Source organism: Aquarana catesbeiana, linkage group LG02 (genome assembly GCF_042186555.1).
Source record: "Aquarana catesbeiana isolate 2022-GZ linkage group LG02, ASM4218655v1, whole genome shotgun sequence".
Lineage (NCBI taxonomy): Eukaryota > Metazoa > Chordata > Amphibia > Anura > Ranidae > Aquarana > Aquarana catesbeiana.
In genome coordinates, this window is record NC_133325.1 from 527,154,589 (window position 1) to 527,170,924 (window position 16,336).

The 16,336-nt window shown below is 46.1% G+C and overlaps 1 protein-coding gene and 1 pseudogene across 5 annotated transcripts in view; both read left to right on the forward strand.

Moving 5' to 3' along the window:
• PLEKHA6 (pleckstrin homology domain containing A6) overlaps nucleotides 1-16,336 on the forward strand; it is a 1,624,617-nt gene that overhangs the window by 1,499,665 nt on the left and 108,616 nt on the right. The window lies entirely within an intron of this gene.
• LOC141130214 (U4 spliceosomal RNA) lies at nucleotides 9,762-9,826 on the forward strand (annotated as a pseudogene).

The window sequence follows — 16,336 nt, forward strand, 5'->3', positions numbered from 1 at the left end:
ACAGGGGTGTTCAGTTTACGTCCCGTTTTTGGAGAGCCTTTTGCGAATCCCTCAACATTACCTTGAATTTTACCTCTTCTTACCATCCCCAATCCAATGGCCAGACTGAGAGGGTTAATCAGGAGTTGGAGGTCTTTCTCCGTACCTTGGTCTCAGCTCATCACGATGATTGGGCATCACTACTCCTGTGGGCGGAGTTCTCCCACAATAATCATGTCAACGTCAGTTCTCAGAAAACACCCTTTATCTCTGTTTGTGGAAGACATCCTCAACTCCCTCTTCCTATGACCTGTTCTTCCGACACTCCAGCCTTGGCTACTGTTCAGAAATCGTTCAATTCCAGGTGGACTGACGTTCATGATTCCCTCCAGAAAGCTGCCAACAAATTCAAGAGTTTTGCTGACCGTCGCTGGCGTAAGCCGCCTTCTCTTCAGCCAGGAGACAAAGTCTGGCTCTCCGCCAGGAACATCAAACTCCGGGTTCCTTCTTTCAAATTTGCCCCAAGATTCATTGGTCCGTACACCATAACTTCTAAACTGAATCCAGTTTGTTTCAAGCTCCAGATTCCCAAAAGCCTCAAAATCTCTAACTCCTTCCATGTTGCCCTTCTGAAGCCTTTAGTCCTCAATAAGTTCTCTCATCCTCTCTCTACCGCAGCGCCGGTCTCTGAGGATAATTTGGCTAATTTGGTTAGCCAAATTTTGGATTCCTGACTCTGTAGAGGCATTCTCCAGTACCGCGTGCATTGGAAGGGGTTTGGTCCTGAGGAGAGGTCGTGGATCAAGGCTTCTGAGGTCTTTGCACCTCGTCTGTTGAGGAAGTTTTATTTGAAGTTCCCTTCTAAACCTGGTCCCAGGCGGGGAAGGGGGAGGCCTCGTAAGAGGGGGGGTACTGTCATGGTTATGCAGTAGAGTTTTGTCTGTCAGCTTACCTGTCTCCATGTGTTCATCTCTAAAGACCAGCTGACTCTCACCTGACTGCTTTTATTAACTCTCCTCTAGCATGGCTCCACCCCAGCTCCTATCAGAGAACTCTATATTAACCTCTGCACTGCAGGCCAGCCCTGCTGATCAACCTTTGTGTGTTTTGGCTTCCTGCCTGCCGTGTGCTCTACGTTTGTTACTGTTACCGACCTTGGTGTGTTCTCAACTATTCCTGTCTGCTCGTGACCCTGACCTTTGGCGTGTCCCCGACTATCCCTGTTTGTCTGTGACCCTGAACCTTGGCGTGAACTCTGTTGTCCTTGTCTGCTTGTGGCCCTGACTTTGGCTTATTCCTTTACTATCCCTATCCTCCTGTTGCCTACTGTGGGTGTGAGCTGGGGGACCCTGGGGGTCGCGACCTGGAGCCAGTTGCAGCCCAGTCCATCCTCACCACTAGAAGCTCTGGTGAACACCTGCTGGCTCTTAGACTCTGTGCCCCAGGGAATCTTATGCTCTAACCCCAGTGGGATCCGTGTTGGTGTTCCAGCGGCCCTGCCTTCCTTACCACCCGGACTCCCATCCGCAGCAGTCAGCCGTAGGGTCCACTGCCTTGCGGTGCACTCCTGATCCCAACGGTGTGCATCTGTCACCTAGCCTCAAGGTGACCTGACACCGGGACCAGATGGCTTGCACCCGAGGGTCCTTAGGGAACTCAGTCAAGTAATTGCCAGACCATTGTTCCTAATTTTTACTGACAGTCTACTGACTGGAGAAAAGCCAATGTAGCACCAATATTTAAGGGCCAAAATACATCCCTGGGAATTACAGACCAGTTAGCCTAACATCTATAGTATGCAAGCTCTTGGAGGGGATGATAGGGGACTATATACAAAATTTTAGTAATGAAACCACAACATGCAAGGCTATTCAATGTAATACTGACATATAATCACACACATAGATTGGACTTGATGGACTTTGTGTCTTTTTTCAACCTCACCCACTATGTAACTATAAGAGCTCTTAGAGGACAGATCTCTGCAGTCCCTGTCATATCCGATGTCTCATGGGTGGTCTATCCCTTACTCATCCAATACTTTAATAGGGGCTGCATCTGAGACTCGTGGGAGAGGTGGGATTTACTACTTGCTCTGTACTTCCTTGCCAGCTCCAGATGAGATCTCTTTTCAGTCCAGCTTGGGTAAAGACTGAGCTATGAAGACCTGAAGACTCTAAGGGCTATCTCTTCAGCCAGGAAGTTTGCCAAGATCAAAGCTTCAGGCTAGGAAGGATCCTTTGGTGACTTAGAGCTCCGGGTGGGATCACCTCCGGTCCAGTTGAAGTAAAGATTGAGCCATGATGTCAGTCTCTCTCAGGGCTACATCCTGGGCAGGAAGTTTGCCAGAATCAGGGCCTTAAAGACCCTTTGGCAGCTTGCTGCTCCAGATTGGATCTCTTTCAGTCCAGTTTTGAGTAAAGGCTCGGTCATGAAGGCAGCCTCTCTAAGGGTTTTTTTTCCTCAGTCAGGAGGTTTGCCGGGATCTGGGTCTTGGGCCATGAGAGATACTTGTTGGCATTCTGCCTAGTACAGGTAGTGTTTATATCTATACTTGGTTGCAAGCTGAGGTGGCTTTGGCATCCTATGAGAACAAAAGGTTTTTTCCTCCCATGTGCAGGACCAAAGGATAATTTGGTCCATGCCATGAATATTTGGATACTTCGAGCATGCTCACAAGCTACAGCTTTGCTCAGAGTTTTAGGACATCTTTGTCTCTCTTTCTCTAGCAGAACCAGCAGGACATAGATATCATCCAGAATCATCACTGGATGGTTCATTCCAGCTAGCCAATGGGCTTATAGAGCTCAGGGCTTGGTTCCTACGGAAGCAGTGACAACGCACTCAACCAGGAATGTGTAGACTTTGTGGGCTCCCTGTGAAAGGACACCAGCAATATTTGTAGGGGATGACATGTCTTCCATTGAGGCTGTTCTGGTTCATTGTGGGGTGTAGCTAACATCCTTATACTGTTACTATTATCCATAGGGTTTCTGTTGGCTAGTGTTCTGTTGCTATGGTTGCTTTTTTTGGCATTTCGCCCTTGTTTTTTTGGGCTAGTTAGCTCCTAAATGTATGCTGCCATGAAGTCTGTCAGGAAAATTCCCCATCAAAAACTTACTGTAATTTTCCTTTCCTGCTGGACTCCATGACAGCAGGAGTTCCCTCCAAGGAGTTATGAGTAGGCTAGTTACGGAACGCAGCCTCTGGCTCAGCCTTACAATTTATGGAAGTGCGGTCCTATGAGGTAGGAGCGAGGGCAGGGCTACCCGAACTTATGCTGTCATGAAGTGCCCTCCTGGCTTGAAAAAGAGGTGGCGGCCTTGAAACGTGTGGCCACGCATGCCCCCTTTGTTGTCACATCCAATTTCGTCAGTTTGTGTCCCCATTTGCGCCCATGTGCTGTTTCCTCTAGGGGCTGCCTGGTTACCTTAGCTACCCAGCTCTGCCCCCACAGTGGCAGTGCTCTCCTGGGATCCTATAATGGGATCCTAGAATTTTGCTACAAGCTGCAGGAATACCTGTGACTGGCACCTTAACATACCATTCATGTGCATACCTAAAACCTTGCTGTTTTCCTGATTACTATAGGAAACATCAAGACCACTACCAGGGTATCCATATTGACAGCCCTCCAGGCATTTCATTGGTTGTGAAAACCATCTTAGAACTATGACAAGTTTCTTTCACTTTACTAAATGTGAGTTATTTGTCTTTTTCTAATAAGACCGGCTACACTTAGGTCCCTTTCGCACGGGATATCAGTTTTTCAGGCGGACCCAATCGGACCCTCCATTCACCCCTATGGAGCGGCGGATGTCAGCAGGGACATGTCTGCAGACACCCACTGCTATCCGATCCTGTCCGCAAAATCCAGACGGATGGTGGTCCTATTTTCCCTCCGTCTAATGGATTGGTTCAGATGAAACGGTGAGCAGGACTGGGTCCGTCTCCACTCTGCACAGTGAGCAGAGACGGACCTGTCATCCACTTGCTTAATGGGGATCAGTGGAGTAATCCCCTGCTGAGCAAGTGGAGTCTGTCCAGTTGAGGCACCCGTGTAAAAGGGGCCTCTGCATTGTTTGCTTGTTTACCAGCAGAGACAGCTCTCTTGTCTGGTGCTAAGGGAGTGTTGAGTGTTTAGGAGCTGCTGCTTTTATTCTGGAGGTTTAGTGCCATGAGAGGTCCACAACCATCATCGGGTCTCCCCTTTAGTGATGAGTTGCCCCAGGTTTTGGAAAGCCAGATCCAGGGGAGGGAGAAAAGCCCTGATTTGGAAAGAGGTGAAGGTGGCAACCAAAACTGAGCTGAGAAATTCATCAGGTTGGTTCTCAATCACAAGGGAGGAAGCAGACGCTATCTTGTTCAGACCTGGGGCAGAGAAAGTGCTGAATCTGAAATAGACCTTAATGGAAGGAATCATCCCAGGTATTAGTTGGGTGAGAGGGTTTTCGTTTCTCTCGCTTCCTTCTGTTTACCCATTTTGGGTGATTTTAACCCTTTCATGACTAAGCCTATTTTTGACATTTGGTGTTTACAAGTTAAAATCCGTAATTTTTTCTAGAAAATTACTTAGAACCCCCAAACATTATATATATTTTTTAGCAGAGAATCTAGAGAATAAAATGGTGATTTTATGTCACACGGTATTTATGCAGCAGTGTTTTAATTGCAACTTTTTGGGAAATGGGGAAAATTTCATGAATTTAAAAAAAACGAAACAGTAAAGATAGCCCGATTTTTTTTTTGTATAATGTGAAAGATGATGTTACGCTGAGTAAATAGATACCAAACATGTCACGCTTTATAATTGCACGCACTCGTGGAATGGCGACAAACTACAGTACCTAAAAATCTCCATAGGCGACGCTTTAAATTTTTTTTACAGTTACCAGATTAGAGTTACAGAGAAGGTCTAGTGCTAGAATTATTGCTCTCGCTCTGACGATCATGGCGATACCTCACATGTGTGATTTGAACACCGTTTACATATGTGGGCGTGACTTCCGTATGCGTTTTGTTTGCTGCGTGAGCTCACGGGGACGGGGGCGATTTAAAAATTTTTTTTTTCTTATTTATTTTATTTATTTTTATATTAATAAATTGTGTTTAAAAAAAAGAATCGATCACTCTTATTGCATGACGTCGCTTCCGTGTTTACATTCAGGAGACTGGAACAAAGCCCTTTCCGGCTTTGTTCCAGTCTGTGGTTGATCGGGTTATTGTTGATTGGGTCTCCCGGTGGATAGGGAGGCCCGTTGAGAGCGGCGGGAGGTGGCGGGAGGGTGGACGTCCCCTCCCGCTCCTCTGGGATAACAGCCGAGCGGTTTTTAGTAGCATCGGTTGTTATCCCTGGAAAGCCGATCGGTAAAAAACGGTACCAGGATAATGCCTACATCTGCGGGCATCAACCCGGTATAACCCACGAAAGCCGAGGCTGCACATCTGCGTACAGTTGGCGGGAAGGGGTTAAGGGTCTGGTTCTTATGGACCAGAGCAGTTTTTACATTTCCTTTATGGTTCTATTTTATCAGCAATAACTTTATCATTGTGTAAGATAACACTACTGTGCAAAAGTTTTAGGCAGGTATGGAAAACATTCTGTAATTAAGATTGCTTTAAGAACTAGAACTGTTAATAGTTTATTTTTATCAATTAACAAAATGGAAAGTAAATGAACAGAAAATATATCCAATTTAAGTCAATATTTGGTGTGACCTCCCTTTGCCTTCAAAACAGCATCAATTCTTTTAGGTACACTTGCACACAGTTTTTGAAGGAACTTGGCAGATAGGTTGTTCCAAGCACCTTGGAGAACTAACCACATATCTTCTGTGAATGTAGGCTGTCTCATATCCTTCTGTCTCTTCATGAAATCCCAGACAGACTTGATAGTGTTAGGATCAGGGCTCTGTGGGAGCCAAACCATCACTTCCAGTACACGATTGATCCTGACCAAATGGCCAACTCCATTTGCAGAAATGCAGCCACAAGCTTGCAAGGAACCTCCACTGTGCTTCACTGTTGCCCGCAGACACTCATTATTGTACTGCAACCCAGCCCTTCGGAGAACAAACTACCTCCTGCTACAGCCATATATTTAAAATTTTGACTCATCACTCCAGAGCACCTGCGGCCATTTTTCTGCACCTCAGTTCCTATGTTTTCCTGCATAGTTCTGTTGCTTGATGACACTTCTGGCCAGACTTCCCCAGCCAGTAGATGGGTGTACCTGGGTCCCAGGGCCAGTGCTACCACTAGGCAAACTAGGCAGCCGCCTAGGGTGCACTGCCGCCTAGGGCACCCAGCAACTGGTGATCCTACTCCCTCTCTCCCTCAGCAACTAACTCAACAAGCAGCTGAGTCCCTCCGTACAGTGTCTGAGGCGCTGGCGCAGCAGCGGCAGAGGACTGTATCCATTTTGTAGAAAGGAAAGGAAACATCCCCTGCGCCGCTGCACGCCCCTGATTATCACAGTGCCAGTGAGTGTGACCTGTCTCTGTACCATTGTGCGTGGTAACGTTGTCACCATCACTGATGTTCCCAGCCTGAAGTGCCACCCTAGTGCAGCAGTGAGAAGAGGCAGGGAGAGTGCCTGAACAAAGAGCAGCGCCAGCCGGCCCTGAAGTGCCTGCAGGATACATGGAACCGGCCGGGGGCGGATGAGATGGAAGCCCGGCTGCATGTAAGTTTGGGCTTGGTGCGATTTCCCCGTCCTCCTCCTCCTGGACCGTTGGGATCTTTTGTGAGGACAGGCAACAGTGCTGCTCTCCTCGAGCCAGTGATCCCACCACGGCGTTCGCACAGGTAGGGGAAAAACTGCCAGCACACTCAGTGCTGCATCCAGTAACCAGAATGAAAAAAATCTTTTTCTGCTGTCAAGTTTATATTGCATTATGAACAGAGACAAACTGATGTGCATGGGGTGGGGGGGGGGCATACAGAGGAGAACAGATATGTTGGGGAGGGAGTTACAGAGGTGGGGGGGTACAGAGGGGAACATATGTGTGGGGGGTACAGAGGGGAACAGATGTGTGTTTGTGGGGGGGGTACAGAGGAGAACAGATATGTGGGGGGGACAGATGTGTGGGGGGGATACAGAGGGGAACAGTTGTGTGGGGGAGGTAGTTATAGAGGTGGGGGGTACAGAGGGGAACAGATGTGTGTGTGTGGGGTGGGGGGTACAGAGGAGAACAGATATGTGGGGGGTACAGAGGGGAACAGATGTGTGTGGGGGGGTACAGAGGGGAACAGATGTGTGTGGGGGGGTACAGAGGGGAACAGATGTGTGTGTGTGGGGGGGTACAGAGGAGAACAGATATGTGGGGGTACAGAGGGGAACAGATGTGTGGGGGGGTACAGAGGGGAACAGATGTGTGTGTGTGTGTGGGGGGGTACAGAGGAGAACAGATATGTGGGGGGGTACAGAGGGGAACAGATGTGTGGGGGGGTACAGAGGGGAACAGATGTGTGGGGGAGGTAGTTACAGAGGTGGGGGGGTACAGAGGGGAACATGTGTGTGGGGGGGTACAGAGGGGGATAGATGTGTGTGTGTGGGGGGGTACAGAGGAGAACAGATATGTGGGGGTACAGAGGGGAACAGATGTGTGTGGGGGGTACAGAGGGGAACAGATGTGTGGGGGGTACGGAGGGGAACAGATGTGTGGGGGATCAGAGGGGAACAGATGTGTGGGGGATCAGAGGGGAACAGATGTGTGGGGGTACAGAGGGGAACAGATGTGTGTGTGGGGGGGTACAGAGGAGAACAGATATGTGGGGGGGTACAGAGGGGAACAGATGTGTGGGGGGGTACAGAGGGGAACAGATGTGTGGGGGAGGTAGTTACAGAGGTGGAGGGGGTACAGAGGGGAACATGTGTGTGGGGGGGTACAGAGGGGGATAGATGTGTGGGGGTGGGGGGGTGGGGGGGTACAGAGGAGAACAGATATGTGGGGGTACAGAGGGGAACAGATGTGTGTGGGGGGTACAGAGGGGAACAGATGTGTGGGGGGTACGGAGGGGAACAGATGTGTGGGGGATCAGAGGGGAACAGATGTGTGGGGGATCAGAGGGGAACAGATGTGTGGGGGTACAGAGGGGAACAGATGTGTGTGTGGGGGGGTACAGAGGAGAACAGATATGTGGGGGGGGTACAGAGGGGAACAGATGTGTGGGGGGTACAGAGGGGAACAGATGTGTGGGGGGATCAGAGGGGAACAGATGTGCGGGGGGGCTACAGAGATAAACAAAGGTGCAGGGGGGTTACAGAGATAAACAAAGGTGCAGGGAGGACACAGAGGTGCGGGGAGGGTACAGAGGTAAACAGAGGTGCAGGGGGGGTACTGGGATAAACAGGTGCGGGAAGGGTACAGAGGTGCGAGGAAGGGGGGTACAGAGATAAACAGAGGTGCGGCAGGGCACAGAGGTGCGGGGGGGTACAGAGGTAAACACAGGTGCATAGGAGGGTACAAAGATAAACAGAGGTGCGGGGAGGGGAAAAGATGTGCGGGGGGTACAGAGATAAACAGAAGTGCAGGGGGAGAGGTACAGAGATAAACAGAGGTGCAGGGGGTACAGAGATAAACAGAGGTGCGGGGGGGGTACAGAGGTGTGGGGGGTGCAGCGGGGAACAGGTGTTAAGGGGACTGAATTGTGATTATCTGTGGTGTAAAGGTGGAAGAATTGTGGTGATCTGAGGCCTGAAAATACAGGAATTGGGGTGATTTGAGGTGTGGAGGTTCAAGTTCACCTTTGTAAAAAAATAATAAATGCAGATCTTTTTGCAGGTAAAAAATGTTACATAGTTAGTCAGGTTGAAAAAAGACACAAGTCCATCCAGTTCAACCATAAAATAAATAAATAAAAAAATATCGTACAATCCAATATACCCAATTCTATACCCACAGTTGATCCAGAGAAAAGCAAAAACCCCAGCAGAGCATGCTCCAATTTGCTACAGCAGGGGAAAAAATTCCTTCCTGATCCCCCCAAGAGGCAATCAGATATTATCTGGATCAACTTTACTTATAAATGTTAGTACCCAGTTATATTATGTACATTTAGGAAAGTATCCAGGCCTTTCTTAAAGCAATCTACTGAGCTGGCCAGAACCACCTCTGGCGGGAGTCTATTCCACATTTTCACAGCTCTTACTGTGAAGAAACCTTTCCATATTTGGAGATGAAATCTCTTTTCCTCTAGACGTAAAGAGTGTCCTCTGTTGAGGAAGAGAAGTAAAGAGTAAAGAGAATAACTCAACACCAAGTTCACTATATGGACCCCTTATATATTTGAACATATTGATCATATTCCCCCTTATTCACCTCTTCTCAAGAGTGAATACATTCAGTTCCTCTAATCTTTCCTCATAGCTGAGCTCCTCCATGCCTCTTATCAGTTTGGTTGCCCTTCTCTGCACTTTCTCCAGTTCCCCGATATCCTTTTTGAGAACTGGTGTCCAAAACTGAACTGCATATTCCAGATGAGGTCTTACTAATGATTTGAACAGGGGCAAAAATATATCTCTCTGGAGTCCATACCTCTCTTAATACAAGAAAGGACTTTGCTCGCTTTGGAAACCGCAGCTTGGCATTGCATGCTATATGCTATTATTGAGCTTATGATCTACCAAAACCCCCAGATCCTTTTCCACTATAGATTCCCCCAGTTGAACTCCCCCTAGCATGTAAGATGCATGCATATTCTTAGTCAAAAAGAGAAAGGAGGGGAGGTTTGAAGGGGGAGAAAAATCTCAACTTCTCCTCAATACCTGTCTGGTATTCCCCTGTGCGCAGTGGCAGTATCATAGCCAATGAGGTTCAACTGAGGCGTGATTATTGCTAATTGCTTCTCGGCCTTTTGGCGAAGATCAAGTGTAGTATCTATTCTTATCAGTTTCCAGGAGGTGGCGCTTGCTTCCGTCCCTGATCTATGGCGAAATAGAGATGGGATTGCGGTTGCTATGCAAAACCTGCTGGAGTGAAGGTGACCTGGAGCGGTTTGTAGCCGAAAGGGAAGCCTTCTGATGGGGATGGAGAACCACGGGGTCTGAACCAGAGGGTCGGGACCCTGGCCTTCTGGCCTGGATTGGGGCGGATCTAGCTCCAGACAGTTATTTGGGAGAGAACGCTTACTCCTGCCTTGCAAGGGGGGGAGGGAGTGGCAAGTACTTCCCGAATGTAATTAGGAGGAGTGATGGGAGCGACGGCAGAGCCTGATGGTAAAGGGCTCTTTCCAGCTTCCTGATCTCCATATCCTTCCTGTCTGTGGTGGGGTCTGCTGTGGTCTGGGCTGGGTGGTCAGGGCTTTTTCGAAAAGCCAGTGGTGAATGTGCCCCTGAAGTGGCAGTTCAGGGGTGCCGTATAGTCACGGTGTGAAAGCACTTGATTTTATGGCACCATGGTCACTTCACCACAACACACGTTTTTCGCACCTGCCTCTTGGGCCGGGCCTTTTGGCCAGGACCAGGGGAAATTTTTATGCCTGGCCGGAGGGCCGGCCATTGTATAGCACAATGGCCACTTTCACTCTGCCATCTCACTATCTTCCCCACTCTTTCTTTTACCCCTGTTTGTCACCTTTTTGTCTTTTTTTGGTTGTCTTTGTATACATGTTTTGTCACTGTGTGGCGAGTAGGGTGTGGGTCCTCGGGCCTACTCTGAAAGTCTTGGGAGGGGGTGGACATAGGCCTTTTGGCTTGGTTCGCCCTCTCCTTTGAGGGGTCTCTCTTCGGGAGAGCCCCACTGTACTTGGGTTGGTCTGCTTCGGCAGTCCTTCCAGTTGTGGGGGTCAGCCTGGTTTCGGCCGGATGGACCCTTTGTCTGAGTACCTCAGTCCCTGTCTGGAGCCTAACGCCCCGGGGGATCAGGGTAAGGTCCTTCCCTAGTGGAGGACTCTGTACACCCGTTGCACGTTTTTGTGTTTCACTCTCTATGTGTGGGCACTTTTTTTTGGCACCGGGTGGAAGTTTTTGAGGTGTGTTTTGCACGCCACTGGCTTTTCGATAGAGTGAGGCAAAAAAAAAAAAAATTAAAAAAAAAAAAAAAAGTCTGGTATTCCCCTGTGGGAATAGTTGGCCCTAAGTTGGCCTTACCCTTTAGAGAATTAACCGGTTTCACCGTTCAAGTCAGGTATCCCAAATAATTAAAATTAATTAAATATCGGAGACACCGGAGTTTGGTTGTCCTCTGAGTTTTTCATTAGTGACAGTCACAAAGCAACTCTTCTATGAGAACAAACCGGTGATTAAGGTATTAATCTTTAATGAAGACTATCCAAAAATATAATAAGTACAAAGGTTACAAAAAGAATACATCCCTGTTCCCAATTCATGCTAAAAAGACCTAAAGTCTAAAGAGGACATAGGTGGCCACCATCTCCACACTTTACCTCACACATCTCTCACTCTCACACCCACATACACTAGCAGATCTCAATCGATCGCAAGACCGACAGAGATAGTGAATGTAAGGATCAAATGACCGGATACAGTAGTCAATAGAAATGACTCGTATAGTCTTATTCTGATAAGCACATTTGGTCATAGGTAGTTGAACCAGGAGATAAAGTTTATACAGTGTGCAGGTGTGGTGAGAAAATTCCTTTTAGTGTCTGTAGCACTAACTAGTGACAATAGCAGCTTCAATGCTGTGTAAATGTTCAGGCAGATATAGATTTTTCAGTAATAGATCAACAGCATAGCAGGTGGAATGTAACACTTGAGCAGTACATTTAAAATGAAACTGACTTTACCAGCAGCTGGAGCGATACACTGATCAGCGGGTTCGTGTCAGATAGTGATGGGGAGCCCGCAGTTACCGGCATCCAAACAGGATCATTGCGATCTATGAGTAGCCATCACAGATACTACAGGCACTGTAGGAACGGATCCCCCCGCTGACGGCAGGGCACCTTCCTTCGTTCCAGCTTCGATCAGCTGTTGGGCAGGTTAAAATTTTGGGTTGTTGTGGAAACAAGCCTTGGTGATAAAGCATCAGTGGAGGTACCTTTTCCCCATAATAGCTCTTACAGGAGAGAATTTCCCTTCCTAGGGGTAGATTTCCTCTCACTTCCTGTTGTCTCCCTCCGTTTGTAAGTAGGAGTCGTTTGTAAGTCGGATGTTTGTAACTAGGGGACCCCCTGTACATCATAGCTCTCCTCATGCACCAGAGCTTCCAACTCACCTATTTTGCTTGGCAGACTTCTGGCATTGGTGAACAAACACTTTAATGCATTATTACATTTTGCTCTGGTGTTTTTCATATCATTTTTGGTAGTACAAATGGCACTATATACAAGAAAGACATGGGAACTTTTTTGTCACCTGCCATAACCCTCCCTCCATCTATCCCCATTCCACCCTCCATTAAATGTGCATTTATTATTATTTTAGCCATTGTCAGTGTATCTGTCTGCTCGTACGGACAGGCAGTTACACAGTTAGCCTATCTATATACTACTCTAGGCTGTCCTTATACTACCCTAGCCTGTCTATATATATATATATATATATATATATATATATATATATATATTTATATATATATATATATATATATATATATATATATATATATATATGATATTCCTCTCCACCTATCAGGAATATGGTAGGTGGAGGTGGTAAACCACAGGACCACACCTGCGCCTCTGGACCTGGCCTGAAGACAAATAGTGGCGGCACCGGCTCGCTTCCTCGCACCAGCCGTGGTACACAGGTATATATACAGACCTTGCTGATGCAGTATAACTACCTTGTGTCTTGTTGCTGCTCTGTCTTGCCATGGTCTTGACCTGTGATATAAAACTGTCTTCCACAACCTCACCTTAGTAGCAGAGTTTGGCTGTTCTTTACCCAGTTCTACGCCTCCTACACAGCTGTTTCTGTTTCAGTTAATGACTGTGTTTCAACCTACATTGAAATTGATGATCATTAGCACCTGCTTGGTATAATTGGGTAATCATACACCTGACTCCAATCCAACAAAATACCTGACTTCAAGTGTAAGAATTGATGCTGGTTTGAAGCCAAAGGGTAGTCGCACCAAATATGGATTTGATTTCGATTTTCAGCATTTCTTCACACCTAAAACTTTTGCACAGTACTGTGAATATTTTCAAAGATTGTCTTCCAAAAATTTTTTTTTTTTTCATTCTTATACAAAAAGTAGTAGCTAAACTAAAAAAAAAAGTTTTTTCAATTTTGACCAGTGTTTAGTGTTCCTGTAGAATAGAAGTATACATTTTATTATATTATTACCCTGCCACTAAAATTTTGACTCTGGTACAAAGCATTGTAATGTTTTCTGCAAAGAAAATAGTTTTTGCATTTTTTTTTAATGTGACACGAATACAAAAAAACAAAAAAAGTCATTATTAATGGTTAATAAAATAAAAATAAAAAGCAGGGAAATAATAGTTGGAGTGGGAATGGAAAGAAGTACATGATATGTGCCTGCTCTACTGTGTACTTGTTTGAGAAAGTATCCTGTTCTCTTTGTATTGCTTACTTTATGTGAAATCTCTGGTGATCCTGCTAGTCCCCTAGACAAACTGACAACACTAAGCAGGAGAGCACACTGTGGTCAGTTCTCCAGCTATGTTAGGAACTCCGTGCTCTGTGCTCAGTGTGCTGCTGCTACTTCTCCTCCTCACCCCAGCTCTTACGCAGCTGAGAACAGAGGGAATGTGATCACTTATAAAAAGGGGGAAAAAAGGTATGTATAATGTTTTTCTATATCTATACAAAAATGTCTTGCCTTTCATTTCTATTTTAAACTGAATAGATTGTTTTACAAGGTGATTTAATTAGGACTTAGTAGGTTTAATAAGGGGTTAATAGAAAAACGTTTGAATTTTTTTTTTTTATCTTAGGTTTCTTTAACTAACATTGTCTGCAGATCAAAGCTCATCCCTCTTAAACTGCAGATGAATGAAACACAGTAGATGCAAAATCACTTTCTATCTTTCCATTTCGGGTCTGAACAGTGCTGATAAGTTCTTTTTTGACAGCAGCAGCTGATAGTGCTTGATGGCAAGCAGGAGGGTGGGATGCTGCAGAAGGGCTAAAGGACTGGACATGCTACACAAGTTCTGGGTGTGTTTGGCACGTCCAGTGTCCTTAACTGGCTAAAATACTTTTAAATTACATTACATCAGGGGTCTCAAACTGGCAGCCCTCCAGCTGTTGCAAAACCACAAGTCCCACCATGCCTCTGCCTGTGGGAGTCATGCTTGTAACTGTCAGCCTTGCAATGCCTCATGGGACTTGTAGTTTCGCAACAGCTGGAGGGCCCCCAGTTTGAGAACCCTGCATTACATAAATAATTACAGGGAAGCAAATGTTAAACAACATTTCTTTTCTTAAGACTGTGCAGTATTTCCTATTTCCACATATATGTTATGCCCTGTACACACGGTTGGATTTTCCGACGGAAAATGAGCAATCGGAGCTTGTTGTCGGAAATTCTGACCGTGTGTGGGCTCCATCTGATTTTTTCCATCAGATTTTCCGACACACAAAATTTGAGAGCAGGCTATAAAATTTTCCAACAACAAAATCCGATCGCGTCAATTCTGACTGTGTGTGGACAATTCCAACGCACAAAGTGCCACGCATGCTCAGAAGAAATTCCGAGACAGAACAGCTCGGTCTGGTAAAATTAGCGTTCGGAATGGATATAGCACTTTCGTCAGGCTGCAATGTTTTAAATTGTTTAATGCAGCGCACTCTCTTCTTCTTTATAATGTGAGAGGAATGAAGTTGTTTTGTGAGTATAGGCCCAGGAGAGCATCCTGGGGACTTGGTAAGTGAATATGTATGAAGGACAAAAAAAAAATATATAAAAATCCAGCATGCATGAGGACAAAGGGGACATTCACAGCATATTACAATCATGATAATTAGGAAATGAGGAAAGAAATACAATACATTAGCAAACATTAAATACAATAAAATGTGATGTTAAAGGATAAAAATCTTACCTTAATATACTCCTTCTGCAGGATCTGGATGATGGCAGAACAGGTCTTTGGGATAATGATCCCCAGAGCCTGGGGGGAGATGCCTGTCGAGAGCTTAAGGTCCTGCAGGCTTATCCCCGTCGCCAAGTACCGCAGGGTGGCGACTAGCCTCTGCTCCGGAGTGATGGCTTGCCTCATGCAGGTATCCTGCCTGTTGAAATAGGGGGTCAGCAAAGCCAAGGGTCTGTCATCCTGAGAAAGTTCCTGAAATCATCAGGATTATTCTCACGGATCTCACGGAGCAAAGGCATGTGACAGAATTGGTCACGCTGGAGCAACCAATTCTTGGTCCATGAACTCCTCCCCACCGTGTTCATGGACTGGGCTTGTGTCAAGGTAAGAACCCCAACACCAAGCCCCCGCACAGCACGAACTCTACGAGGAGTACGTATATGCAACATGGCTAGAAAACGGTCGGCTGCTCAGAACGGAGTAACAGAACGCACTGAAGAACAGCAAGGCCTGTGAAGAGTGATCTGAAAATCCGTAATTAACGAACACGAACACAATGACAAGTCAATTATACACGCTGCATGCACTGAAGACCAGATACAAACCCACAAGCACAAACCGAACAGCAGAAAATGATCTGAAAACCACGAGTCTGAAAAAGCACGAATTGTCTCTCACCAAACTTTTACTAACACGAGATTAGCAAAAGGAGCCCAAAGGGTGCCGCGCTTGGTTCTGAATTGCCCTTTTATAGTCTCATCATACGTGCTGTACGTGACCGTGTTCTTGGCGATCGGAAATTCTGACAACTTTGTGCGACCGTGTGCATGCAAAACAAGTTTGAGCCAACATCCGTCGGAAAAAATCCATGGATTTTGTTGTCGGAATGTCCGATCGTGTGTACGGTGCATTAGGCTGTGTGTTAAAGCATAGTACTGACTTAGATTTGAATTGAACAGGAATGGGTGAAAATGTGATTTCTTTGACTTCTTTTAATAAATTTGGCACTTGAGTGCCAAGTTTTGAAGATTTTTTTTTTTTTTAATACTGTAATGAGGTGGTCATGACGTTTATTTGGTGTTACAGTAGAAAACAAGTATTCTAAAAACTTTCCACTTAAAGGAATTGTTAGATAGTCAAAGGCTCCACTATTCTGGAGAGGCAGTGTTCCTCTGCATTTTGTAGATTCTAAATGCCACAGGTTATTGATGTGAAAGCTTGTGGTAAGAAAATTCTTCAAGCTCAAAATCTCCTATTTGAACTTGCTCATCAAATACCACCATTTCAAATATTTTTTTTTTCAACCACATACTTACCTATGTTTTATTTAGGCAGTAAAATATTAGAGTTGAATACTTCAATAGCCTAGTAGCAAATATAAGAC